This window comes from Sycon ciliatum, chromosome 10 (genome assembly GCF_964019385.1).
Source record: "Sycon ciliatum chromosome 10, ocSycCili1.1, whole genome shotgun sequence".
NCBI classification, from domain to species: Eukaryota; Metazoa; Porifera; class Calcarea; order Leucosolenida; family Sycettidae; genus Sycon; species Sycon ciliatum.
This window is the reverse complement of record NC_088652.1, coordinates 20363059-20390551: the sequence shown is the minus strand read 5'-3', so window position 1 is coordinate 20390551 and position 27493 is coordinate 20363059. Positions and strand designations below refer to the sequence as shown.

Here is a 27493-nt window from a genome sequence, read left to right as displayed (position 1 = left end):
AATGGTCAAAATCCGACATTTTCTCACCTTCCTGCCCGTTCACAGCTCAGAAAATGACAATGACCAGCGTCATCTCGTCATGCAGCTGGACATAGACAAGTGCACCAAGAAAAAGAGCCACATTTCTCTAAAGAACTTGCCCAGGGCTGCTGAAAGCTGAAAAATAACCAATCTCACAGTTTGGGGCTTTTTACCCGTGAATCTTCACTTTGCGACTAAACTATTCACAGCAGTGCCACATTGATTGGGTCACTGAATGTGGGTGCCAGCGCCCTACAAGCAAACCAAAAATCAAATCAAAGCGACCACTGACATTACAGCTGGGTCATGTTATAGAGAGGTACATTGAAATTCAAAGGTCAGCACAAATGGTCGAAATCCGACATTTTCTCACCTTCCTGCCGGTTCACAGCTTAGAAAATGACAATGACCAGCCCCATCTCGTTGTGCAGCTGGACATACACAAGTGCACCAAGAAAAAGAGCCACATTTCTCCAAAGAACTTGCCCAGGACTGCTGAAAGCTGAAAAATAACCAATCTCACAGTTTGGGGCTTTTTACCCGTGAATCTTCACTTTGCGACTAAACTATTCACAGCAGTGCCACATTTTCTGGGTCACTGAATGTGGATGCCAGCGCTCTACAAGCAAACCAAAAATCAAATCAACGCGACCACTTACATTACAGCTGGGTCATGTTATAGAGAGGTACATTGAAATTGAAAGGTCAGCACAAATGGTCAAAATCCGACATTTTCTCACCTTCCTGCCCGTTCACAGCTCAGAAAATGACAATGACCAGCCTTCTCTCGTTATGCAGCTGGACATAGACAAGTGCACCAAGAAAAAGAGCCACATTTCTCCAAAGAACTTGCCCAGGGCTACTGAAAGCTGAAAAATAAACAATCTCACAGTTTGGGGCTTTTTACCCGTGAATCTTAACTTTGCGACTAAACTATTCACAGCAGTGCCAAATTTTTTGGGTCACTGAATGTGGGTGCCAGCGCCCTACAAGCAAACCAAAAATCAAATCAATGCGACCACTGACATTACAGCTGGGTCATGTTATAGAGAGGTACATTGAAATTCAAAGGTCAGCACAAATGGTCAAAATCCGACATTTTCTCACCTTCCTGCCCGTTCACAGCTCAGAAAATGACAATGACCAGCGTCATCTCGTCGTGCAGCTGGACATAGACAAGTGCACCAAGAAAAAGAGCCACATTTCTCTAAAGAACTTGCCCAGGGCTGCTGAAAGCTGAAAAATAACCAATCTCACAGTTTGGGGCTTTTTACCCGTGAATCTTCACTTTGCGACTAAACTATTCACAGCAGTGCCACATTGATTGGGTCACTGAATGTGGGTGCCAGCGCCCTACGAGCAAACCAAAAATCAAATCAAAGCGACCACTGACATTACAGCTGGGTCATGTTATAGAGAGGTACATTGAAATTCAAAGGTCAGCACAAATGGTCAAAATCCGACATTTTCTCACCTTCCTGCCGGTTCACAGCTTAGAAAGTGACAATGACCAGCCCCATCTCGTTGTGCAGCTGGACATAGACAAGTGCACCAAGAAAAAGAGCCACATTGCTCTAAAGAACTTGCCAAGGGCTGCTTAAAGCTGAAAAATAACCAATCTCACAGTTTGGGGCTTTTTACCCGTGAATCTTAACTTTGCGACTAAACTATTCACAGCAGTGCCAAATTTTCTGGGTGACTGAATGTGGGTGCCAGCGCCCTACAAATAAACAAAAAATCAAATCAATGCGACCACTGACATTACAGCTGGGTCATGTTATAGAGAGGTACATTGAAATTCAAAGGTCAGCACAAATGGTCAAAATCCGACATTTTCTCACCTTCCTGCCCGTTCACAGCTCAGAAAATGACAATGACCAGCTTCATCTCGTTATGCAGCTGGACATAGACAAGTGCACCAAGAAAAAGAGCCACATTTCTCTAAAGAACTTGCCCAGGGCTGCTGAAAGCTGAAAAATAACCAATCTCACAGTTTGGGGCTTTTTACCCGTGAATCTTCACTTTGCGACTAAACTATTCACAGCAGTGCCACATTTTCTGGGTGACTGAATGTGGGTGCCAGCGCCCTACAAGCAAACCAAAAATCAAATCAATGCGACCACTGACATTACAGTTGGGTGAAGTTATAGAGAGGTACATTGAAATTGAAAGGTCAGCACAAATGGTCAAAATCCGACATTTTCTCACCTTCCTGCCCGTTCACAGCTCAGAAAATGACAATGACCAGCCTTATCTCGTTATGCAGCTGGACATAGACAAGTGCACCAAGCAAAAGAGCCACATTTCTCCAAAGAACTTGCCCAGGGCTGCTGAAAGCTGAAAAATAACCAATCTCACAGTTTGGGGTATTTACCCGTGAATCTTCACTTTGCGACTAAACTCTTCACAGCAGTGCCACATTTTCTGGGTCACTGAATGAAGGTGCCAGCGCCCTACAAGCAAACCAAAAATCAAATCAACGCGACCACTGACATTACAGCTGGGTCATGTTATAGAGAGGTACATTGAAATTCAAAGGTCAGCACAAATGGTCAAAATCCGACATTTTCTCACCTTCCTGCCCGTTCACAGCTCAGAAAATGACAATGACCAGCCTCATCTCGTTATGCAGCTGGACATAGACAAGTGCACCAAGAAAAAGAGCCACATTTCTCCAAAGAACAAGCCCAGGGCTACTGAAAGCTGAAAAATAAACAATCTCACAGTTTGGGGCTTTTTACCCGTGAATCTTCACTTTGCGACTAAACTATTCACAGCAGTGCCACATTTTTAGGTCACTGAATGTGGGTGCCAACGCCCTACAAGCAAACCAAAAATCAAATCAATGCGACCACTGACATTACAGCTGGGTCATGTTATAGAGAGGTACATTGAAATTCAAAGGTCAGCACAAATGGTCAAAATCCGACATTTTCTCACCTTCCTGCCCGTTCACAGCTCAGAAAATGACAATGACCAGCGTCATCTCGTTGTGCAGCTGGACATAGACAAGTGCACCAAGAAAAAGAGCCACATTTCTCCAAAGAACTTGCCCAGGGCTGCTGAAAGCTGAAAAATAACCAATCTCACAGTTTTGGGTATTTACCCGTGAATCTTCACTTTGCGACTAAACTATTCACAGCAGTGCCACATTTTCTGGGTCACTGAATGAAGGTGCCAGCGCCCTACAACCAAACCAAAAATCAAATCAAAACGACCACTGACATTACAGCTGGGTCATGTTATAGAGAGGTTCATTGAAATTCAAAGGTCAGCACAAATGGTCAAAATGCGAAATTTTCTCACCTTCCTGCCCGTTCACATCTCAGAAAATGACAATGACTAGCCTCATCTCGTTGTGCAGCTGGACATAGACAATTTCACCAAGGAAAAGAGCCACATTTCTCCAAAGAACTCCCCCAGGGCTGCTGAAAGCTGAAAAATAACCAATCTCACAGTTTGGCGCTTTTTACCCGTGAATCTTCACTTTGCGACTAAACTATTCACAGCAGTGCCACATTTTCTGGGTCACTGAATGTAGGTGCCAGCGCCCTACAAGCAAACCAAAAATCAAATCAATGGGACCACTGACATTACAGCTGGGTCATGTTATAGAGAGGTACATTGAAATTCAAAGGTCAGCACAAATGGTCAAAATCCGACATTTTCTCACCTTCCTGCCCGTTCACAGCTCAGAAAATGACAATGACCAGCCTCTTCTCGTTGTGCATCTGGACATAGACAAGTGCACCAAGAAAAAGAGGCACATTTCTCTAAAGAACTTGCCTAGGGCTGCTTAAAGCTGAAAAATAACCAATCTCACAGTTTGGGGCTTTATATGAATCTTCACTTTGCGACTAAACTATTCACAGCAGTGCCACATTTTTTGGGTCACTGAATGTAGGTGCCAGCGCCCTACAAGCAATGCAAAAATCAAATCAACGCGAACACTTACATTACAGCTGGGTCATGTTATAGAGAGGTACATTGAAATTCAAAGGTCAGCACAAATGGTCAAAATCCGACATTTTCTCACCTTCCTGCCCGTTCACAGCTCAGAAAATGACAATGACCAGCCTCATCTCGTTGTGCAGCTGGACATAGACAAGTGCACCAAGAAAAAGAGCCACATTTCTCTAAAGAACTTGCCTAGGGCTGCTTAAAGCTGAAAAATAACCAATCTCACAGTTTGGGGCTTTTTACCCGTGAATCTTAACTTTGCGACTAAACTATTCACAGCAGTGTCACATTTTCTGGGGGACTGAATGTGGGTGCCAGCGCCCTACAAGACAACCAAAAGTCCAATCAATGCGACCACTGACATTACAGTTGGGTCAAGTTATAGAGAGGTACATTGAAATTCAAAGGTCAGCACAAATGGTCAAAATCCGACATTTTCTCACCTTCCTGCCCGTTCACAGCTCAGAAAATGACAATGACCAGCCTCATCTCGTTATGCAGCTGGACATAGACAAGTGCACCAAGAAAAAGAGCCACATTTCTCCAAAGAACTTGCCCGAGGCTACTGAAAGCTGAAAAATAAACAATCTCACAGTTTGGGGCTTTTTACCCGTGAATCTTCACTTTGCGACTAAACTATTCACAGCAGTGCCCAATTTTTTGGGTCACTGAATGTGGGTGCCAACGCCTTACAAGCAAACCAAAAATCAAATCAATGCGACCACTGACATTACAGCTGGGTCATGTTATAGAGAGGTACATTGAAATTCTAAGGTCAGCGCAAATGGTCAAAATCCGACATTTTCTCACCTTCCTGCCCGTTCACAGCTCAGAAAATGACAATGACCAGCCTCATCTCGTTGTGCAGCTGGACATAGACAAGTGCACCAAGAAAAAGAGCCACATTTCTCTAAAGAACTTGCCCAGGGCTGCTGAAAGCTGAAAAATAACCAATCTCACAGTTTGGGGCTTTTTACCCGTGAATCTTCACTTTGCGACTAAACTATTCACAGCAGTGCCAAATTTTTTGGGTCACTGAATGTGGGTGCCAGCACCCTACAAGCAAACCAAAAATCAAATCAAAGCGACCACTGACATTACAGCTGGATCATGTTATAGAGAGGTACATTGAAATTCAAAGGTCAGCACAAATGGTCAAAATCCGACATTTTCTCACCTTCCTGCCCGTTCACAGCTTAGAAAATGACAATGACCAGCCTCATCTCGTTGTGCAGCTGGACATAGACAAGTGCACCAAGAAAAAGAGCCACATTTCTCCAAAGAACTTGCCCAGGGCTGCTGAAAGCTGAAAAATAACCAATCTCATTGTTTGGGGCTTTTTACCCGTGAATCTTCACTTTGCGACTAAACTATTCACAGCAGTGCCACATTTTCTGGGTCACTGAATGTGGATGCCAGCGCTCTACTAGCAAACCAAAAATCAAATCAACGCGACCAATTACATTACAGCTGGGTCATGTTATAGAGAGGTACATTGAAATTGAAAGGTCAGCACAAATGGTCAAAATCCGACATTTTCTCACCTTCCTGCCCGTTCACAGCTTAGAAAATGACACAGACCAGCCTCATCTCGTTGTGCAGCTGGACATAGACAAGTGCACCAAGAAAAAGAGCCACATTTCTCTAAAGAACTTGCACAGGGCTGCTGAAAGCTGAAAAATAACCAATCTCACAGTTTGGGCCTTTTTACCCGTTAATCTTCACTTTGCGAATAAACTATTCACAGCAGTGCCACATTTTCTGGGTGACTAAATGTGTATTCCAGCGCTCTACAAGCAAACCAAAAATCAAATCAACGCGACCACTTACATTACAGCTGGGTCATGTTATAGAGAAGTACATTGAAATTGAAAGGTCTGCACAAATGGTCAAAATCCGACATTTTCTCACCTTCCTGCCCGTTCACAGCTCAGAAAATGACAATGACCAGCCTCATCTCGTTATGCAGCTGGACATAGACAAGTGCACCAAGGAAAAGAGCCACATTTCTCCAAAGAACTTGCCCGAGGCTACTGAAAGCTGAAAAATAAACAATCTCACAGTTTGGGGCTTTTTACCCGTGAATCTTCACTTTGCGACTAAACTATTCACAGCAGTGCCCAATTTTTTGGGTCACTGAATGTGGGTGCCAACGCCTTACAAGCAAACCAAAAATCAAATCAATGCGACCACTGACATTACAGCTGGGTCATGTTATAGAGAGGTACATTGAAATTCTAAGGTCAGCGCAAATGGTCAAAATCCGACATTTTCTCACCTTCCTGCCCGTTCACAGCTCAGAAAATGACAATGACCAGCCTCATCTCGTTGTGCAGCTGGACATAGACAAGTGCACCAAGAAAAAGAGCCACATTTCTCTAAAGAACTTGCCCAGGGCTGCTGAAAGCTGAAAAATAACCAATCTCACAGTTTGGGGCTTTTTACCCGTGAATCTTCACTTTGCGACTAAACTATTCACAGCAGTGCCAAATTTTTTGGGTCACTTAATGTGGGTGCCAGCACCCTACAAGCAAACCAAAAATCAAATCAAAGCGACCACTGACATTACAGCTGGATCATGTTATAGAGAGGTACATTGAAATTCAAAGGCCAGCACAAATGGTCAAAATCCGACATTTTCTCACCTTCCTGCCCGTTCACAGCTTAGAAAATGACAATGACCAGCCTCATCTCGTTGTGCAGCTGGACATAGACAAGTGCACCAAGAAAAAGAGCCACATTTCTTCAAAGAACTTGCCCAGGGCTGCTGAAAGCTGAAAATAACCAATCTCATAGTTTGGGGCTTTTTACCCGTGAATCTTCACTTTGCGAATAAACTATTCACAGCAGTGCCACATTTAATGGGTCACTGTATGTGGATGCCAGCGCTCTACAAGCAAACCAAAAATCAAATCAACGCGACCAATTACATTACAGCTGGGTCATGTTATAGAGAGGTACATTGAAATTGAAAGGTCAGCACAAATGGTCAAAATCCGACATTTTCTCACCTTCCTGCCCGTTCACAGCTTAGAAAATGACACAGACCAGCCTCATCTCGTTGTGCAGCTGGACATAGACAAGTGCACCCAGAAAAAGAGCCATATTTCTCTAAAGAACTTGCACAGGGCTGCTGAAAGCTGAAAAATAACCAATCTCACAGTTTGGGGCTTTTTACCCGTGAATCTTCACTTTGCGACTAAACTATTCACAGCAGTGCCACATTTTCTGGGTCACTGAATGAAGGTGCCAGCGCCCTACAAGCAAACCAAAAATCAAATCAATGCGACCACTGACATTACAGCTGCGTGAAGTTATAGAGAGGTACATTGAAATTCAAAGGTCAGCACAAATGGTCAAAATCCGACATTTTCTCACCTTCCTGCCCGTTCACAGCTGAGAAAATGACAATGACCAGCCTCATCTCGTTATGCAGCTGGACATAGACAAGTGCACCAAGAAAAAGAGCCACATTCCTCTAAAGAACTTGCACAGGACTGCTGAAAGCTGAAAAATAACCAATCTCACAGTTTGGGGCTTTTTACCCTTGAATCTTCACTTTGCGACTAAACTATTCACAGCAGTGCCACATTTTCTGGGTGACTAAATGTGTATGCCAGCGCTCTACAAGCAAACCAAAAATCAAATCACTTACATTACAGCTGGGTCATGTTATAGAGAAGTACATTGAAATTGAAAGGTCAGCACAAATGGTCAAAATGCGACATTTTCTCACCTTCCTGCCCGTTCACAGCTCAGAAAATGACAATGACCAGCTTCATCTCGTTATGCAGCTGGACATAGACACGTGCCCCAAGAAAAAGAGCCACACTTCTCCAAAGAACTTGCCCAGGGCTACTGAAAGCTGAAAAATAACCAATCTCACAGTTTGGGGCTTTTTACCCGTGAATCTTCACTTTGCGACTAAACTATTCACAGCATTGCCAAATTTTTTGGGTCACTGAATGTGGGTGCCAGCGCCCTACAAGCAAACCAAAAATTAAATCAATGCGACCACTGACATTACAGTTGGGTGAAGTTATAGAGAGGTACATTGAAATTCAAAGGTCAGCGCAAATGGTCAAAATCCGACATTTTCTCACCTTCCTGCCCGTTCACAGCTCAGAAAATGACAATGACCAGCCTCATCTCGTTGTGCAGCTGGACATAGACAAGTGCACCAAGAAAAAGAGGCACATTTCTCTAAAGAACTTGCACAGGGCTGCTTAAAGCTGAAAAATAACCAATCTCACAGTTTGGGGCTTTTTACCCGTGAATCTTCACTTTGCGACTAAACTATTCACAGCAGTGCCACATTTTTTGGGTCACTGAATGTAGGTGCGAGCGCCCTACAAGCAATGCAAAAATCAAATCAACGCGAACACTTACATTACAGCTGGGTCATGTTATAGAGAGGTACATTGAAATTCAAAGGTCAACACAAATGGTCAAAATCCGACATTTTCTCACCTTCCTGCCCGTTCACAGCTCAGAAAATGACAATGACCAGCGTCATCTCGTTGTGCAGCTGGACATAGACAAGTGCACCAAGAAAAAGAGCCACATTTCTCTAAAGAACTTGCACAGGGCTGCTGAAAGCTGAAAAATAACCAATCTCACAGTTTGGGGCTTTTTACCCGTGAATCTTCACTTTGCGACTAAACTATTCACAGCAGTGCCACATTTTCTGGGTGACTGAATGTGGGTGCCAGCCCCCTACAAGACAACCAAAAGTCCAATCAATGCGACCACTGACATTACAGTTGGGTCAAGTTATAGAGGTACATTGAAATTCAAAGGTCAGCACAAATGGTCAAAATCCGACATTTTCTCACCTTCCTGCCCGTTTACAGCTCAGAAAATGACAATGACCAGCCTCATCTCGTTGTGCAGCTGGACATAGACAAGTGCACCAAGAAAAAGAGCCACATTTCTCCAAAGAACTTGCCCAGGGCTGCTGAAAGCTGAAAAATTACCAATCTCACAGTTTGGGGCTTTTTACCCGTGAATCTTCACTTTGCGACTAAACTATTCACAGCAGTGCCACATTTTCTGGGTCACTGAATGAAGGTGCCAGCGCCCTACAAGCAAACCAAAAATCAAATCAACGCGACCAATTACATTACAGCTGGGTCATGTTATAGAGAGGTACATTGAAATTGAAAGGTCAGCACAAATGGTCAAAATCCGAAATTTTCTCACCTTCCTGCCCGTTCACAGCTTAGAAAATGACACAGACCAGCCTCATCTCGTTGTGCAGCTGGACATAGACAAGTGCACCAAGAAAAAGAGCCACATTTCTCTAAAGAACTTGCACAGGGCTGCTGAAAGCTGAAAAATAACCAATCTCACAGTTTGGGCCTTTTTACCCGTTAATCTTCACTTTGCGAATAAACTATTCACAGCAGTGCCACATTTTCTGGGTGACTAAATGTGTATGCCAGCGCTCTACAAGCAAACCAAAAATCAAATCAACGCGACCACTTACATTACAGCTGGGTCATGTTATAGAGAAGTACATTGAAATTGAAAGGTCTGCACAAATGGTCAAAATCCGACATTTTCTCACCTTCCTGCCCGTTCACAGCTCAGAAAATGACAATGACCAGCCTCATCTCGTTATGCAGCTGGACATAGACAAGTGCACCAAGGAAAAGAGCCACATTTCTCCAAAGAACTTGCCCGAGGCTACTGAAAGCTGAAAAATAAACAATCTCACAGTTTGGGGCTTTTTACCCGTGAATCTTCACTTTGCGACTAAACTATTCACAGCAGTGCCCAATTTTTTGGGTCACTGAATGTGGGTGCCAACGCCTTACAAGCAAACCAAAAATCAAATCAATGCGACCACTGACATTACAGCTGGGTCATGTTATAGAGAGGTACATTGAAATTCTAAGGTCAGCGCAAATGGTCAAAATCCGACATTTTCTCACCTTCCTGCCCGTTCACAGCTCAGAAAATGACAATGACCAGCCTCATCTCGTTGTGCAGCTGGACATAGACAAGTGCACCAAGAAAAAGAGCCACATTTCTCTAAAGAACTTGCCCAGGGCTGCTGAAAGCTGAAAAATAACCAATCTCACAGTTTGGGGCTTTTTACCCGTGAATCTTCACTTTGCGACTAAACTATTCACAGCAGTGCCAAATTTTTTGGGTCACTTAATGTGGGTGCCAGCACCCTACAAGCAAACCAAAAATCAAATCAAAGCGACCACTGACATTACAGCTGGATCATGTTATAGAGAGGTACATTGAAATTCAAAGGCCAGCACAAATGGTCAAAATCCGACATTTTCTCACCTTCCTGCCCGTTCACAGCTTAGAAAATGACAATGACCAGCCTCATCTCGTTGTGCAGCTGGACATAGACAAGTGCACCAAGAAAAAGAGCCACATTTCTTCAAAGAACTTGCCCAGGGCTGCTGAAAGCTGAAAATAACCAATCTCATAGTTTGGGGCTTTTTACCCGTGAATCTTCACTTTGCGAATAAACTATTCACAGCAGTGCCACATTTAATGGGTCACTGTATGTGGATGCCAGCGCTCTACAAGCAAACCAAAAATCAAATCAACGCGACCAATTACATTACAGCTGGGTCATGTTATAGAGAGGTACATTGAAATTGAAAGGTCAGCACAAATGGTCAAAATCCGACATTTTCTCACCTTCCTGCCCGTTCACAGCTTAGAAAATGACACAGACCAGCCTCATCTCGTTGTGCAGCTGGACATAGACAAGTGCACCCAGAAAAAGAGCCATATTTCTCTAAAGAACTTGCACAGGGCTGCTGAAAGCTGAAAAATAACCAATCTCACAGTTTGGGGCTTTTTACCCGTGAATCTTCACTTTGCGACTAAACTATTCACAGCAGTGCCACATTTTCTGGGTCACTGAATGAAGGTGCCAGCGCCCTACAAGCAAACCAAAAATCAAATCAATGCGACCACTGACATTACAGCTGCGTGAAGTTATAGAGAGGTACATTGAAATTCAAAGGTCAGCACAAATGGTCAAAATCCGACATTTTCTCACCTTCCTGCCCGTTCACAGCTGAGAAAATGACAATGACCAGCCTCATCTCGTTATGCAGCTGGACATAGACAAGTGCACCAAGAAAAAGAGCCACATTCCTCTAAAGAACTTGCACAGGACTGCTGAAAGCTGAAAAATAACCAATCTCACAGTTTGGGGCTTTTTACCCTTGAATCTTCACTTTGCGACTAAACTATTCACAGCAGTGCCACATTTTCTGGGTGACTAAATGTGTATGCCAGCGCTCTACAAGCAAACCAAAAATCAAATCACTTACATTACAGCTGGGTCATGTTATAGAGAAGTACATTGAAATTGAAAGGTCAGCACAAATGGTCAAAATGCGACATTTTCTCACCTTCCTGCCCGTTCACAGCTCAGAAAATGACAATGACCAGCTTCATCTCGTTATGCAGCTGGACATAGACACGTGCCCCAAGAAAAAGAGCCACACTTCTCCAAAGAACTTGCCCAGGGCTACTGAAAGCTGAAAAATAACCAATCTCACAGTTTGGGGCTTTTTACCCGTGAATCTTCACTTTGCGACTAAACTATTCACAGCATTGCCAAATTTTTTGGGTCACTGAATGTGGGTGCCAGCGCCCTACAAGCAAACCAAAAATTAAATCAATGCGACCACTGACATTACAGTTGGGTGAAGTTATAGAGAGGTACATTGAAATTCAAAGGTCAGCGCAAATGGTCAAAATCCGACATTTTCTCACCTTCCTGCCCGTTCACAGCTCAGAAAATGACAATGACCAGCCTCATCTCGTTGTGCAGCTGGACATAGACAAGTGCACCAAGAAAAAGAGGCACATTTCTCTAAAGAACTTGCACAGGGCTGCTTAAAGCTGAAAAATAACCAATCTCACAGTTTGGGGCTTTTTACCCGTGAATCTTCACTTTGCGACTAAACTATTCACAGCAGTGCCACATTTTTTGGGTCACTGAATGTAGGTGCGAGCGCCCTACAAGCAATGCAAAAATCAAATCAACGCGAACACTTACATTACAGCTGGGTCATGTTATAGAGAGGTACATTGAAATTCAAAGGTCAACACAAATGGTCAAAATCCGACATTTTCTCACCTTCCTGCCCGTTCACAGCTCAGAAAATGACAATGACCAGCGTCATCTCGTTGTGCAGCTGGACATAGACAAGTGCACCAAGAAAAAGAGCCACATTTCTCTAAAGAACTTGCACAGGGCTGCTGAAAGCTGAAAAATAACCAATCTCACAGTTTGGGGCTTTTTACCCGTGAATCTTCACTTTGCGACTAAACTATTCACAGCAGTGCCACATTTTCTGGGTGACTGAATGTGGGTGCCAGCCCCCTACAAGACAACCAAAAGTCCAATCAATGCGACCACTGACATTACAGTTGGGTCAAGTTATAGAGGTACATTGAAATTCAAAGGTCAGCACAAATGGTCAAAATCCGACATTTTCTCACCTTCCTGCCCGTTTACAGCTCAGAAAATGACAATGACCAGCCTCATCTCGTTGTGCAGCTGGACATAGACAAGTGCACCAAGAAAAAGCGCCACATTTCTCCAAAGAACTTGCCCAGGGCTGCTGAAAGCTGAAAAATTACCAATCTCACAGTTTGGGGCTTTTTACCCGTGAATCTTCACTTTGCGACTAAACTATTCACAGCAGTGCCACATTTTCTGGGTCACTGAATGAAGGTGCCAGCGCCCTACAAGCAAACCAAAAATCAAATCAATGCGACCACTGACATTACAGCTGGGTCATGTTATAGAGAGGTACATTGAAATTCAAAGGTCAGCGCAAATGGTCAAAATCCGACATTTTCTCACCTTCCTGCCCGTTCACAGCTCAGAAAATGACAATGACCAGCCTCATTTCGTTGTGCAGCTGGACATAGACAAGTGCACTAAGAAAAAGAGCCACATTTCTCCAAAGAACTTGCCCAGGGCTGCTGAAAGCTGAAAAATAACCAATCTCACAGTTTGGGGCTTTTTACCCGTGAATCTTCACTTTGCGACTAAACTATTCACAGCAGTGCCACATTTTCTGGGTCACTGAATGAAGGTGCCAGCGTCCTACAAGCAAACCAAAAATCAAATCAATGCGACCACGGACATTACAGCTGGGGCATGTTATAGAGAGGTACATTGAAATTCAAAGGTCAGCACAAATGGTCAAAATCCGACATTTTCTCACCTTCCTGCCCGTTAACAGCTCAGAAAATGACAATGACCAACCTCATCTCGTTGTGCTGCTGGACATAGACAAGTGCACCAAGAAAAAGAGCCACATTTCTCTAAAGAACTTGCCCAGGGCTGCTGAAAGCTGAAAAATAACCAATCTCACAGTTTGGGGCTTTTTACCCGTGAATCTTCACTTTACGACTAAACTATTCACAGCAGTGCCAAATTTTTTGGGTCACTGAATGTGGGTGCCAGCGCCCTACAAGCAAACCAAAAATCAAATCAAAGCGACCACTGACATTACAGCTGGATCATGTTATAGAGAGGTACATTGAAATTCAAAGGTCAGCACAAATGGTCAAAATGCGACATTTTCTCACCTTCCTGCCCGTTCACAGCTCAGAAAATGACAATGACCAGCCTTATCTCGTTATGCAGCTTGACATAGACAAGTGCACCAAGAAAAAGAGCCACATTTCTCTAAAGAACTTGCCCAGGGCTGCTGAAAGCTGAAAAATAACCAATCTCACAGTTTGGGGCCTTTTTACCCGTGAATCTTCACTTTACGAATAAACTATTCACAGCAGTGCCACATTTTTCTGGGTCAATGAATGTGGATGCCAGCGCTCTACAAGCAAACCAAAAATCAAATCCACGCGACCACTTACATTACAGCTGGGTCATGTTATAGAGAGGTACATTGAAATTGAAAGGTTGTTGTGTAATCGTAGGTGACATTTACGTTTTGTTGTTCTTTCATATTATTAGTATTTATTATCAGAGTCTAATCAATTCGTTCGTCGTTGTCAGCGTGTACACGAGGTACTGCTTGCCTTGAGTCAACAACACGGAATTCACGAGTTACGATTGTGCTTACTACGACGTTGCATGTTGTTTGTACATTTACAATCACGTACATGCAGCTTGGCAAGTTGTGTCACGATGCAATGCACACCAATTTATTTCACTACACGTATTTCTCGTAACACATCAATTCTTACTTCGTAGGTGTTTAGGTCCGGTCTTGCGTGACAGAGGTAGTTACTCTTAGTTAGCTTTCTCCATGATTGATTCTAAGAAACACGGACATTGATTCTAGCTTCGAACTGTTTCTTCTTTGTCTGCCTGTGCATTTTGTTCTCAAACAAATCCTTCGTTCAATGTGTTTATATTTTCGCGCTCTGCAGATTTGTTTGCCTCGCGCGCGCTCAGCTTTGTTTCCTTTTCTTTGTCAACTGCATTATTATGACGTATGACTTGTGTACGCACTTATCACGTGACCGTTTGACTGCATGCGCTATATATGCACGCTCTACTCTAGGCTAGTGCATTTGAGCGATCGTAGCGATCCGCTTTCCTTGCCGTTTCGTCTTCTCCGCTTCTTTACTCATTCGAGTCAGTGTCGCTGCACTAGTTTGTTTTGCAGTTTATCCACGTCGCAGTCATCATGGTCGCCATCTTTACATTTGATTTTGATGCGCAGCTGCATGCTGATGCAGCTGCCTTTTTCATTTCTTTCGATGATCTTCTTTCCAAAGTTTATACTGAATCTACTGTATGTATTCTCTCACCCAAGTTTGCAACGGTTGTCGGTTGTAGCATGCCAAGGGTTGGATGCAGGGGTGGTTAATTAAGCTAGTAGTAGTAGAAACAATTCAGTAACAAGTGGTACCGAAACCCGATCGAACAGAGCCTCAGGACCGGTCGAGTGCTCGTGTAGAACTGCAGGAGGCAGTCGAGTGAATTTGAGTATTTGTAGTGTTTGTGGTGTTGGTTTGAGCTACACCAGTGCAGTGGCAGTGTAACCATGGCATCCATCAAAATGGATGGTTACTTGAGAGCGTTCAAAGGAAAAGGCGAAGACTTCCAGTTGTTTTGGAGGAAGTTTTTGGTTCTGTGCCGATTACAGAAACTGTCGACGGAAACCGACCGCATGGCATCGTTGCCATTGTTTTTGGATGGTGATGCCTTCCACCTGTTTGAGCAGTTGTCTGATACTGACAAGGCCAGTGAATCAGCAGTAAAGAAGGCCCTGGAGTCTGCTTACACCATGACCTCGGCGGATGCGTTCCGCCAATTTAAAGCGCGGACGCTCCGGGACGATGAGCCCGTGGATACCTACGTCACCGACCTGAAGCGCTTATTGGCGCTGTCCGGCCACACATGTGCCGACGACAAGGATATGGTGTTGCTCGAGCAATTGTTGGATGGCCTGTCCTTGGACTATGGACGGCAGGTGCGCATGGCGAGCACGGAGTCAGACCTGACTGTCACTAAGTGCGTCGCCAAAGTCCGTGCTCTGCGATCTACGGACGACTCCTGCCGCAAGCGTGCCAGTGTATCGGGAGCTGTTGCCGCTGCTGCTCCTGAACTTCGCCAGTCCAGTGTGTTGTGCTTCAACTGCAATGAGGTGGGGCACGTCCAGCGCAACTGTCCACATCGCCGGTACCAGAGGGGCGGACGGCAGCAGAGGGGCAATGAGAAGCCACGCCCTCCGCCCAAGGAGCAGAGACCGCTTATGTGCTTCTTTTGCGATCAAGAGGGCCACATGAAGAGGGACTGTCGGTTGCGCAGCAAGTTCCTCGCCTCTTTGGCACAGTCCTCGGCAGCAGCTGCAGAGCCAGTGCAGTCTGACAGGTGCCTGTGCATGGCGAATTTGGCACGGCCGGGATTGCCGAAGGTCTTTGTTGATGTGTCCTGTGACACTGCATCGGGAGTCCGTGTGCGGTCCGTCATAGACACTGGTTCTACCCGGACGTTGGTGACGTCAGCACTGGTCGACCAGCTCGGGACTCCTGTGACGGCCCACACGGGCCAACCAGTGGTGGCGCTGGATGGCCAACCCTTGCGTATCCTGGGCAGTGCGCGGTTGAAGTTCGTCCGGGAAGATGATTGTGTCAGTATCCCCGCTGTCGACATGGAGGTTCTCGTCGTTCCAAGTCTGTCTGTGGTCGGCACTGATGTTCTGCTCGGGTCTGACACTATTGCGCAGTGTGGGGGTCTGCACCTGCGCTACGATGACGATGGCAGCTTGTGCTGCGTGACGCTCGGCCAGCATGCCGACGTGACAGCTAGTGTGGCCGACGTTCCACTGCGGCACGTCAGCTGTCAGACCGACGGGGACGACATCATCCTGACGTCCGACGATGGGTCAGTACGTTGGGACGCCACGCAGCGTTGCTGGACCCTCAACTGGCAATGGCGAGATGGCAAGCCACCGCATGCACCAGTCGGCCACGGGATCGGTGAGTATTCCCGCTCCAAACTGACAGACGAAGAAGAGCACAAGTTTGGTGCAGAGATCCAGGGTTGGATCGATGCTGGGTGGATGGTGCCTCACGACGAGGCTGTTCATGGTGCTCCGGAATGCGTCTTGCCGTTGTTGGCAGTCAGCCAGCCGCACAAGGCCAGCACACCTGTCCGTCCGTGTCTGGACTACCGGCTACTGAACGAACGACTGATCTCAAGTCCTGGTCTAGACGCCCCAGCATGTGCCGAGACGCTGCGGTCGTGGCGCGTCAAGGGCCCTGATGGTTATGTCCTGGTTGATCTGAAGAAGGCATACCTTCAAGTTCGTGTTCACCCTGATCTGCTGCGCTACCAGGTCGTGGTATGGCGAGGTCGCTCTTACGTCATGACCCGGATGGGATTCGGCCTGAACATTGCGCCGAAATTTATGGACATCATTGTGCGCTGGGTGACTCGAGAATTTGATGACGTCGACAACTATATTGACGACGTTCGTGTACCTGTTGCCCTGACAGAGACGGTGACTGCGCGCCTGGCTAGCTATGGGCTGGAGACCAAGCCGGCGGAACCAATGCCTACCTCTCGTGTTCTCGGCTTGCAGTTGTCAACGCCGCCAGATGGCCGTACTGAGTGGCGCCGCCGTGACGGAGTCAAGACAGCGTTTGATGAGCCACTCACCAAGCGCAAGGTGTTTCAGTGGTGTGGGCGTCTCACCAGCCATTACCCCGTCGTTGGTTGGCTGCGGCCCGCGTGCAGTATGGCAAAGCGTTTGGCATGCCTAGAGAGCTGCGGCTGGGACGACACGGTGTCACCTGAGTTGCTGCAGATATGTGTTGACCTGCAGCAAAGGCTCCACAATCATGATCCGGTGCATGGTGTATGGCATGCTGATCTGACCAGTTCTGCTACTGTGTGGTGCGATGCTTCAGACCTTGCCCTCGGTGCGTCGTTGGAGATCGGGGGTGACGTGGTTGAAGATGGCACGTGGATGCGCCAAGTCAGCGATCGTCGCCACATCAACGTGGCTGAGTTGGACGCGGCCATCAAGGGCGTCAAGCTTGCAGTATCATGGCATGTGCAGGATTTGCTGGTCAAAACCGACTCCAAGACAGTCGCTGCCTGGTTGGACCAAGTGTTCACCAATGCCCAGCGAGTGCGGACTAAGGGATTGAATGATGTTCTTGTTCAACGGCGTCTCCAGGTCCTTGCTGATCTACTCGATGTAACTGGTTTACGTGCACGAATCGAGTGGGTGCCCAGTGCAGAGAACCGCGCCGACGTTCTCACCCGTGTTCCGGACCTGTGGAATCAGCGTGCCAAGTCGTTGTTGCAGCGTGCTGAGCAGCCGCCTGATGTTCCTGAGCCGCCGCCTGCTGCTGATCCGGATGAGTGTGTCGCCGCTGCGCCAAGTGTCCACCTGCCGTGTGCACTTCGTTTGACCGACATTACCGCAGCTCAGGCCGATGACGCTACGCTACAGTCCGTCATCCGTGGCCTTCAACATGATCAGCCACTACCCAGTGAGTACCGTAATGTTCGTACGCAGTTGTTGCTTGATGATGGTGTATTGTATCGGTCTGTCAAATCGCCTGTTGATGGCATTGTGATAGTTCCTGTTGTGCCTGCTGCGTTAGTCTCTGCTGTGGTTTCTAATGCTCATGAAGTGTCTGGTCATGGCTCTTGGGAGAAGATGTACTATATGTTGCGTCAGTGCTGCTTCTTTCCTGGTCTTGCGTCTGTGTGTCAGAGTTTTGTGTCTCAGTGTTTGCAATGCAGTGCTGCTAACCCTCGTCGTGGTCCGTCTGTTGCTGCTTCGCGTCATGCTATTTCTGGTCGCCCATGGGGTGAGGTGGTGTTAGATGTTCTAGAGCTTGGCTCGAGTAATGGTTCCCCCTTTCATTGTGTCTTGGTGTGTGTTGACACTTTCACCAAGTGGGTTGAAATTGCTCCGCTACAGCGCCATGATGCTGCTTCTGTTGCTGCTGCTTTTGTGCGGATGTGTCAGGTCTGGGGTGCACCAGATTGTGTTCGTACGGATAATGGTACGGAATTTTGCAATGCCATTGTGTCTTCCCTGTTTTCGGTTATGGGTGTTACTGTTCGTACTGGTGCTGTGCGTCACCCGCAATCACAAGGGTCTGCGGAGCGCATGAATCGCACTGTGCTCGGGCTGATGCGCAAGGTTTTAGATTCGTCCACTGGTGATTGGCTGTTGGACCTTGATATGCTCTTGTACTGCTACCGTAATCGCCCCCATAGTGCAACTGGTCTGTCGCCCACGCAAGCTATGGTTGGTTGGCAGCCACCTCATCTGTTAATTGCATCCGAGCCATTGCTGTACTCGGCGAGTCATTGGGTGGATACCCTGTCTGCTCGTTCAGCACGCATGCGAGATTTGGTGGATGATGCTTTGTCCCGAACAGACTTTATCGAGCCCGTCCAACCGTGCCCTTACCAGGTTGGTGATTGTGTCCTGTTGTTGCGTCCTGACCGTCACCAGAAACGTCAGTCTGCTTTCGAGGACGGTTGGGTTGTACAGTCTGTTGTTTCACCCTCCACTGTTAGTATTTCGAAGCCTGGTCGTCGAGACAAGACTGTCAATGTCGCCCTGTTGAAGTCTGTTCCCGTTCGTGAGCCTGCTGTTCTTAATGTTCCAGCTCCTGTTGTTGCTGAGTTGCCCGAGGAGGAGGAATCGCTAGTCAGTCTAGATTGGCCTATTCCTGTCGTTCAGCATGGTTATGGGTTGCGCGATCGTGCTTCGATTCGCCCCCCTGTTCGCCTCTCCTTGTAAATTCACCTCGGGGAGAGGTGTTGTGTAATCGTAGGTGACATTTACGTTTTGTTGTTCTTTCATATTATTAGTATTTATTATCAGAGTCTAATCAATTCGTTCGTCGTTGTCAGCGTGTACACGAGGTACTGCTTGCCTTGAGTCAACAACACGGAATTCACGAGTTACGATTGTGCTTACTACGACGTTGCATGTTGTTTGTACATTTACAATCACGTACATGCAGCTTGGCAAGTTGTGTCACGATGCAATGCACACCAATTTATTTCACTACACGTATTTCTCGTAACACATCAATTCTTACTTCGTAGGTGTTTAGGTCCGGTCTTGCGTGACAGAGGTAGTTACTCTTAGTTAGCTTTCTCCATGATTGATTCTAAGAAACACGGACATTGATTCTAGCTTCGAACTGTTTCTTCTTTGTCTGCCTGTGCATTTTGTTCTCAAACAAATCCTTCGTTCAATGTGTTTATATTTTCGCGCTCTGCAGATTTGTTTGCCTCGCGCGCGCTCAGCTTTGTTTCCTTTTCTTTGTCAACTGCATTATTATGACGTATGACTTGTGTACGCACTTATCACGTGACCGTTTGACTGCATGCGCTATATATGCACGCTCTACTCTAGGCTAGTGCATTTGAGCGATCGTAGCGATCCGCTTTCCTTGCCGTTTCGTCTTCTCCGCTTCTTTACTCATTCGAGTCAGTGTCGCTGCACTAGTTTGTTTTGCAGTTTATCCACGTCGCAGTCATCATGGTCGCCATCTTTACATTTGATTTTGATGCGCAGCTGCATGCTGATGCAGCTGCCTTTTCATTTCTTTCGATGATCTTCTTTCCAAAGTTTATACTGAATCTACTGTATGTATTCTCTCACCCAAGTTTGCAACGGTTGTCGGTTGTAGCATGCCAAGGGTTGGATGCAGGGGTGGTTAATTAAGCTAGTAGTAGTAGAAACAATTCAGTAACAAGGTCAGCACAAATGGTCAAAATCCGACATTTTCTCACCTTCCTGCCCGTTCACAGCTCACAAAATGACAATGACCAGCCTCATCTCGTTATGCAGCTTGACATAGACAAGTGCACCAAGAAAAAGAGCCACATTTCTCCAAAGAACTTGCCCAGGGCTGCTGAAAGCTGAAAAATAACCAAACTCACAGTTTAGGACTTTTAACCCGTGAATCTTCACATTGCGACTAAACTATTCACAGCAGTGCCAAATTTTTTGGGTCACTGAATGTGGGTGCCAGCGCCCTACAAGCAAACCAAAAATCAAATCAATGCGACCACTGACATTACAGCTGGGGCATGTTTTAGAGAGGAACATTGAAATTCAAAGGTCAGCACAAATGGTCAAAATCCGACATTTTCTCACCTTCCTGCCCGTTCACAGCTCAGAAAATGACAATGACCAGCCTCATCTTGTTGTGCAGCTGGACATAGACAAGTGCACGAAGAAAAAGAGCGACATTTCTTTAAAGAACTTGCCTAGGGCTGCTTAAAGCTGAAAAATAACCAATCTCACAGTTTGGGGCTTTTCACCCGTGAATCTTAACTTTGCGACTAAACTATTCACAGCAGGGCCACATTTTTTGGGTGACTGAATGTGGGTGCCATCGCCCTACAAGACAACCAAAAGTCCAATCAATGCGACCACTGACATTACAGTTGGGTCAAGTTATAGAGGTACATTGAAATTCAAAGGTCAGCACAAATGGTCAAAATCCGACATTTTCTCACCTTCCTGCCCGGTCACAGCTCAGAAAATGACAATGACCAGCCTCATCTTGTTGTGCTGCCGGACATAGACAAGTGCACCAAGAAAAAGAGCCACATTTCTCTAAAGAACTTGCACAGGGCTGCTGAAAGCTGAAAAATAACCAATCTCACAGTTTGGGGCTTTTTACCCGTGAATCTTCACTTTGCGACTAAACTATTCACAGCAGTGCCACATTTTCTGGGTCACTGAGTGTGGGTGCCAGCGCCCTACAAGCAAACCAAAAATCAAATCAATGCGACCACTGACATTACAGTTGGGTGAAGTTATAGAGAGGTACATTGAAATTCAAAGGTCAGCACAAATGGTCAAAATCCGACATTTTCTCACCTTCCTGCCCGTTCACAGCTCAGAAAATGACAATGACCAGCCTCATCTCGTTGTGCAGCTGGACATAGACAAGTGCACCAAGAAAAAGAGCCACATTTCTCTAAAGAAGTTGCACAGGGCTGCTTAAAGCTGAAAAATAACCAATCTCACAGTTTGGGGCTTTTTACCCGTGAATCTTCACTTTGCGACTAAACTATTCCCAGCAGTGCCACATTTTTTGGGTCACTGAATGTAGGTGCGAGCGCCCTACAAGCAATGCAAAAATCAAATCAACGCGAACACTTACATTACAGCTGGGTCATGTTATAGAGAGGTACATTGAAATTCAAAGGTCAACACAAATGGTCAAAATCCGACATTTTCTCACCTTCCTGCCCGTACACAGCTCAGAAAATGACAATGACCAGCCTCATCTCGTTGTGCAGCTGGACATAGACAAGTGCACCAAGAAAAAGAGCCACATTTCTCTAAAGAACTTGCACAGGGCTGCTGAAAGCTGAAAAATAACCAATCTCACAGTTTGGGGCTTTTTACCCGTGAATCTTCACTTTGCGACTAAACTATTCACAGCAGTGCCACATTTTCTGGGTCACTGAATGTAGGTGCGAGCGCCCTACAAGCAAACCAAAAATCAAATCAATGGGACCACTGACATTACAGCTGGGTCATGTTATAGAGAGGTACATTGAAATTCAAAAGTCAGCACAAATGGTCAAAATCCGACATTTTCTCACCTTCCTGCCCGTTCACAGCTCAGAAAATGACAATGACCAGCCTCATCTCGTTGTGCAGCTGGACATAGACAAGTGCACCAAGAAAAAGAGCCACATTTCTCCAAAGAACTTGCCCAGGGCTGCTGAAAGCTGAAAAATAACCAATCTCACAGTTCGGGGCTTTTTACCCGTGAATCTTCACTTTGCGACTAAACTATTCACAGCAGTGCCACATTTTCTGGGTCACTGCATGAAGGTGCCAGCGCCCTACAAGCAAACCAAAAATCAAATCAATGCGACCACTTACATTACAGCTGGGTCATGTTATAGAGAGGTACATTGAAATTCAAAGGTCAGCACAAATGGTCAAAATCCGACATTTTCTCACCTTCCTGCCGGTTCACAGCTTAGAAAGTGACAATGACCAGCCCCATCTCGTTGTGCAGCTGGACATAGACAAGTGCACCAAGAAAAAGAGCCACATTGCTCTAAAGAACTTGCCAAGGGCTGCTTAAAGCTGAAAAATAACCAATCTCACAGTTTGGGGCTTTTTACCCGTGAATCTTAACTTTGCGACTAAACTATTCACAGCAGTGCCACATTTTCTGGGTGACTGAATGTGGGTGCCAGCGCCCTACAAATAAACAAAAAATCAAATCAATGCGACCACTGACATTACAGCTGGGTCATGTTATAGAGAGGTACATTGAAATTCAAAGGTCAGCACAAATGGTCAAAATCCGACATTTTCTCACCTTCCTGCCCGTTCACAGCTCAGAAAATGACAATGACCAGCTTCATCTCGTTATGCAGCTGGACATAGACAAGTGCACCAAGAAAAAGAGCCACATTTCTCTAAAGAACTTGCACAGGGCTGCTGAAAGCTGAAAAATAACCAATCTCACAGTTTGGGGCTTTTTACCCGTGAATCTTCACTTTGCGACTAAACTATTCACAGCAGTGCCACATTTTCTGGGTGACTGAATGTGGGTGCCAGCGCCCTACAAGCAAACCAAAAATCAAATCAATGCGACCACTGACATTACAGTTGGGTGAAGTTATAGAGAGGTACATTGAAATTGAAAGGTCAGCACAAATGGTCAAAATCCGACATTTTCTCACCTTCCTGCCCGTTCACAGCTCAGAAAATGACAATGACCAGCCTTATCTCGTTATGCAGCTGGACATAGACAAGTGCACCAAGCAAAAGAGCCACATTTCTCCAAAGAACTTGCCCAGGGCTGCTGAAAGCTGAAAAATAACCAATCTCACAGTTTGGGGTATTTACCCGTGAATCTTCACTTTGCGACTAAACTCTTCACAGCAGTGCCACATTTTCTGGGTCACTGAATGAAGGTGCCAGCGCCCTACAAGCAAACCAAAAATCAAATCAACGCGACCACTGACATTACAGCTGGGTCATGTTATAGAGAGGTACATTGAAATTCAAAGGTCAGCACAAATGGTCAAAATCCGACATTTTCTCACCTTCCTGCCCGTTCACACCTCAGAAAATGACAATGACCAGCCTCATCTCGTTATGCAGCTGGACATAGACAAGTGCACCAAGAAAAAGAGCCACATTTCTCCAAAGAACAAGCCCAGGGCTACTGAAAGCTGAAAAATAAACAATCTCACAGTTTGGGGCTTTTTACCCGTGAATCTTCACTTTGCGACTAAACTATTCACAGCAGTGCCACATTTTTAGGTCACTGAATGTGGGTGCCAACGCCCTACAAGCAAACCAAAAATCAAATCGATGCGACCACTGACATTACAGCTGGGTCATGTTATAGAGAGGTACATTGAAATTCAAAGGTCAGCACAAATGGTCAAAATCCGACATTTTCTCACCTTCCTGCCCGTTCACAGCTCAGAAAATGACAATGACCAGCGTCATCTCGTTGTGCAGCTGGACATAGACAAGTGCACCAAGAAAAAGAGCCACATTTCTCCAAAGAACTTGCCCAGGGCTGCTGAAAGCTGAAAAATAACCAATCTCACAGTTTTGGGTATTTACCCGTGAATCTTCACTTTGCGACTAAACTATTCACAGCAGTGCCACATTTTCTGGGTCACTGAATGAAGGTGCCAGCGCCCTACAACCAAACCAAAAATCAAATCAAAACGACCACTGACATTACAGCTGGGTCATGTTATAGAGAGGTTCATTGAAATTCAAAGGTCAGCACAAATGGTCAAAATGCGAAATTTTCTCACCTTCCTGCCCGTTCACATCTCAGAAAATGACAATGACTAGCCTCATCTCGTTGTGCAGCTGGACATAGACAATTTCACCAAGGAAAAGAGCCACATTTCTCCAAAGAACTCCCCCAGGGCTGCTGAAAGCTGAAAAATAACCAATCTCACAGTTTGGGGCTTTTTACCCGTGAATCTTCACTTTGCGACTAAACTATTCACAGCAGTGCCACATTTTCTGGGTCACTGAATGTAGGTGCCAGCGCCCTACAAGCAAACCAAAAATCAAATCAATGGGACCACTGACATTACAGCTGGGTCATGTTATAGAGAGGTACATTGAAATTCAAAGGTCAGCACAAATGGTCAAAATCCGACATTTTCTCACCTTCCTGCCCGTTCACAGCTCAGGAAATGACAATGACCAGCCTCATCTCGTTGTGCAGCTGGACATAGACAAGTGCACCAAGAAAAAGAGCCACATTTCTCCAAAGAACTTGCCCAGGGCTGCTGAAAGGTGAAAAATAACCAATCTCACAGTTTGGGGCTTTTTACCCGTGAATCTTCACTTTGCGACTAACCTATTCACAGCAGTGCCAAATTTTTTGGGTCACTGACTGTGGGTGCCAGCACCCTACAAGCAAACCAAAAATCAAATCAATGCGACCACTGACATTACAGCTGGGTCATGTTATAGAGAGGTACATAGAAATTCAAAGGTCAGCGCAAATGGTCTAAATCCGACATTTTCTCACCTTCCTGCCCGTTCACAGCTCAGAAAATGACAATGACCAGCCTCTTCTCGTTGTGCATCTGGACATAGACAAGTGCACCAAGAAAAAGAGGCACATTTCTCTAAAGAACTTGCCTAGGGCTGCTTAAAGCTGAAAAATAACCAATCTCACAGTTTGGGGCTTTATATGAATCTTCACTTTGCGACTAAACTATTCACAGCAGTGCCACATTTTTTGGGTCACTGAATGTAGGTGCCAGCGCCCTACAAGCAATGCAAAAATCAAATCAACGCAAACACTTACATTACAGCTGGGTCATGTTATAGAGAGGTACATTGAAATTCAAAGGTCAGCACAAATGGTCAAAATCCGACATTTTCTCACCTTCCTGCCCGTTCACAGCTCAGAAAATGACAATGACCAGCCTCATCTCGTTGTGCAGCTGGACATAGACAAGTGCACCAAGAAAAAGAGCCACATTTCTCTAAAGAACTTGCCTAGGGCTGCTTAAAGCTGAAAAATAACCAATCTCACAGTTTGGGGCTTTTTACCCGTGAATCTTAACTTTGCGACTAAACTATTCACAGCAGTGTCACATTTTCTGGGGGACTGAATGTGGGTGCCAGCGCCCTACAAGACAACCAAAAGTCCAATCAATGCGACCACTGACATTACAGTTGGGTCAAGTTATAGAGAGGTACATTGAAATTGAAAGGTCAGCACAAATGGTCAAAATCCGACATTTTCTCACCTTCCTGCCCGTTCACAGCTCAGAAAATGACAATGACCAGCCTCATCTCGTTATGCAGCTGGACATAGACAAGTGCACCAAGAAAAAGAGCCACATTTCTCCAAAGAACTTGCCCGAGGCTACTGAAAGCTGAAAAATAAACAATCTCACAGTTTGGGGCTTTTTACCCGTGAATCTTCACTTTGCGACTAAACTATTCACAGCAGTGCCCAATTTTTTGGGTCACTGAATGTGGGTGCCAACGCCTTACAAGCAAACCAAAAATCAAATCAATGCGACCACTGACATTACAGCTGGGTCATGTTATAGAGAGGTACATTGAAATTCTAAGGTCAGCGCAAATGGTCAAAATCCGACATTTTCTCACCTTCCTGCCCGTTCACAGCTCAGAAAATGACAATGACCAGCCTCATCTCGTTGTGCAGCTGGACATAGACAAGTGCACCAAGAAAAAGAGCCACATTTCTCTAAAGAACTTGCCCAGGGCTGCTGAAAGCTGAAAAATAACCAATCTCACAGTTTGGGGCTTTTTACCCGTGAATCTTCACTTTGCGACTAAACTATTCACAGCAGTGCCAAATTTTTTGGGTCACTGAATGTGGGTGCCAGCACCCTACAAGCAAACCAAAAATCAAATCAAAGCGACCACTGACATTACAGCTGGATCATGTTATAGAGAGGTACATTGAAATTCAAAGGTCAGCACAAATGGTCAAAATCCGACATTTTCTCACCTTCCTGCCCGTTCACAGCTTAGAAAATGACAATGACCAGCCTCATCTCGTTGTGCAGCTGGACATAGACAAGTGCACCAAGAAAAAGAGCCACATTTCTCCAAAGAACTTGCCCAGGGCTGCTGAAAGCTGAAAAATAACCAATCTCATTGTTTGGGGCTTTTTACCCGTGAATCTTCACTTTGCGACTAAACTATTCACAGCAGTGCCACATTTTCTGGGTCACTGAATGTGGATGCCAGCGCTCTACTAGCAAACCAAAAATCAAATCAACGCGACCAATTACATTACAGCTGGGTCATGTTATAGAGAGGTACATTGAAATTGAAAGGTCAGCACAAATGGTCAAAATCCGACATTTTCTCACCTTCCTGCCCGTTCACAGCTTAGAAAATGACACAGACCAGCCTCATCTCGTTGTGCAGCTGGACATAGACAAGTGCACCAAGAAAAAGAGCCACATTTCTCTAAAGAACTTGCACAGGGCTGCTGAAAGCTGAAAAATAACCAATCTCACAGTTTGGGCCTTTTTACCCGTTAATCTTCACTTTGCGAATAAACTATTCACAGCAGTGCCACATTTTCTGGGTGACTAAATGTGTATGCCAGCGCTCTACAAGCAAACCAAAAATCAAATCAACGCGACCACTTACATTACAGCTGGGTCATGTTATAGAGAAGTACATTGAAATTGAAAGGTCTGCACAAATGGTCAAAATCCGACATTTTCTCACCTTCCTGCCCGTTCACAGCTCAGAAAATGACAATGACCAGCCTCATCTCGTTATGCAGCTGGACATAGACAAGTGCACCAAGGAAAAGAGCCACATTTCTCCAAAGAACTTGCCCGAGGCTACTGAAAGCTGAAAAATAAACAATCTCACAGTTTGGGGCTTTTTACCCGTGAATCTTCACTTTGCGACTAAACTATTCACAGCAGTGCCCAATTTTTTGGGTCACTGAATGTGGGTGCCAACGCCTTACAAGCAAACCAAAAATCAAATCAATGCGACCACTGACATTA

The 27493-nt window shown here is 45.5% G+C and overlaps 1 long non-coding RNA gene across 1 annotated transcript; it reads right to left on the bottom strand.

The window, feature by feature from the left end:
- Window positions 1-10281: 10281 nt before the first annotated feature.
- LOC135826364 (uncharacterized) lies at window positions 10282-26525 on the bottom strand. The gene is made up of 3 exons (XR_010555268.1): window positions 26470-26525; window positions 23540-23597; window positions 10282-10342 (listed from the first exon to the last, which is right to left on the bottom strand). It is a non-coding gene; the product is annotated as an uncharacterized LOC135826364 (long non-coding RNA).
- Window positions 26526-27493: the final 968 nt, after the last annotated feature.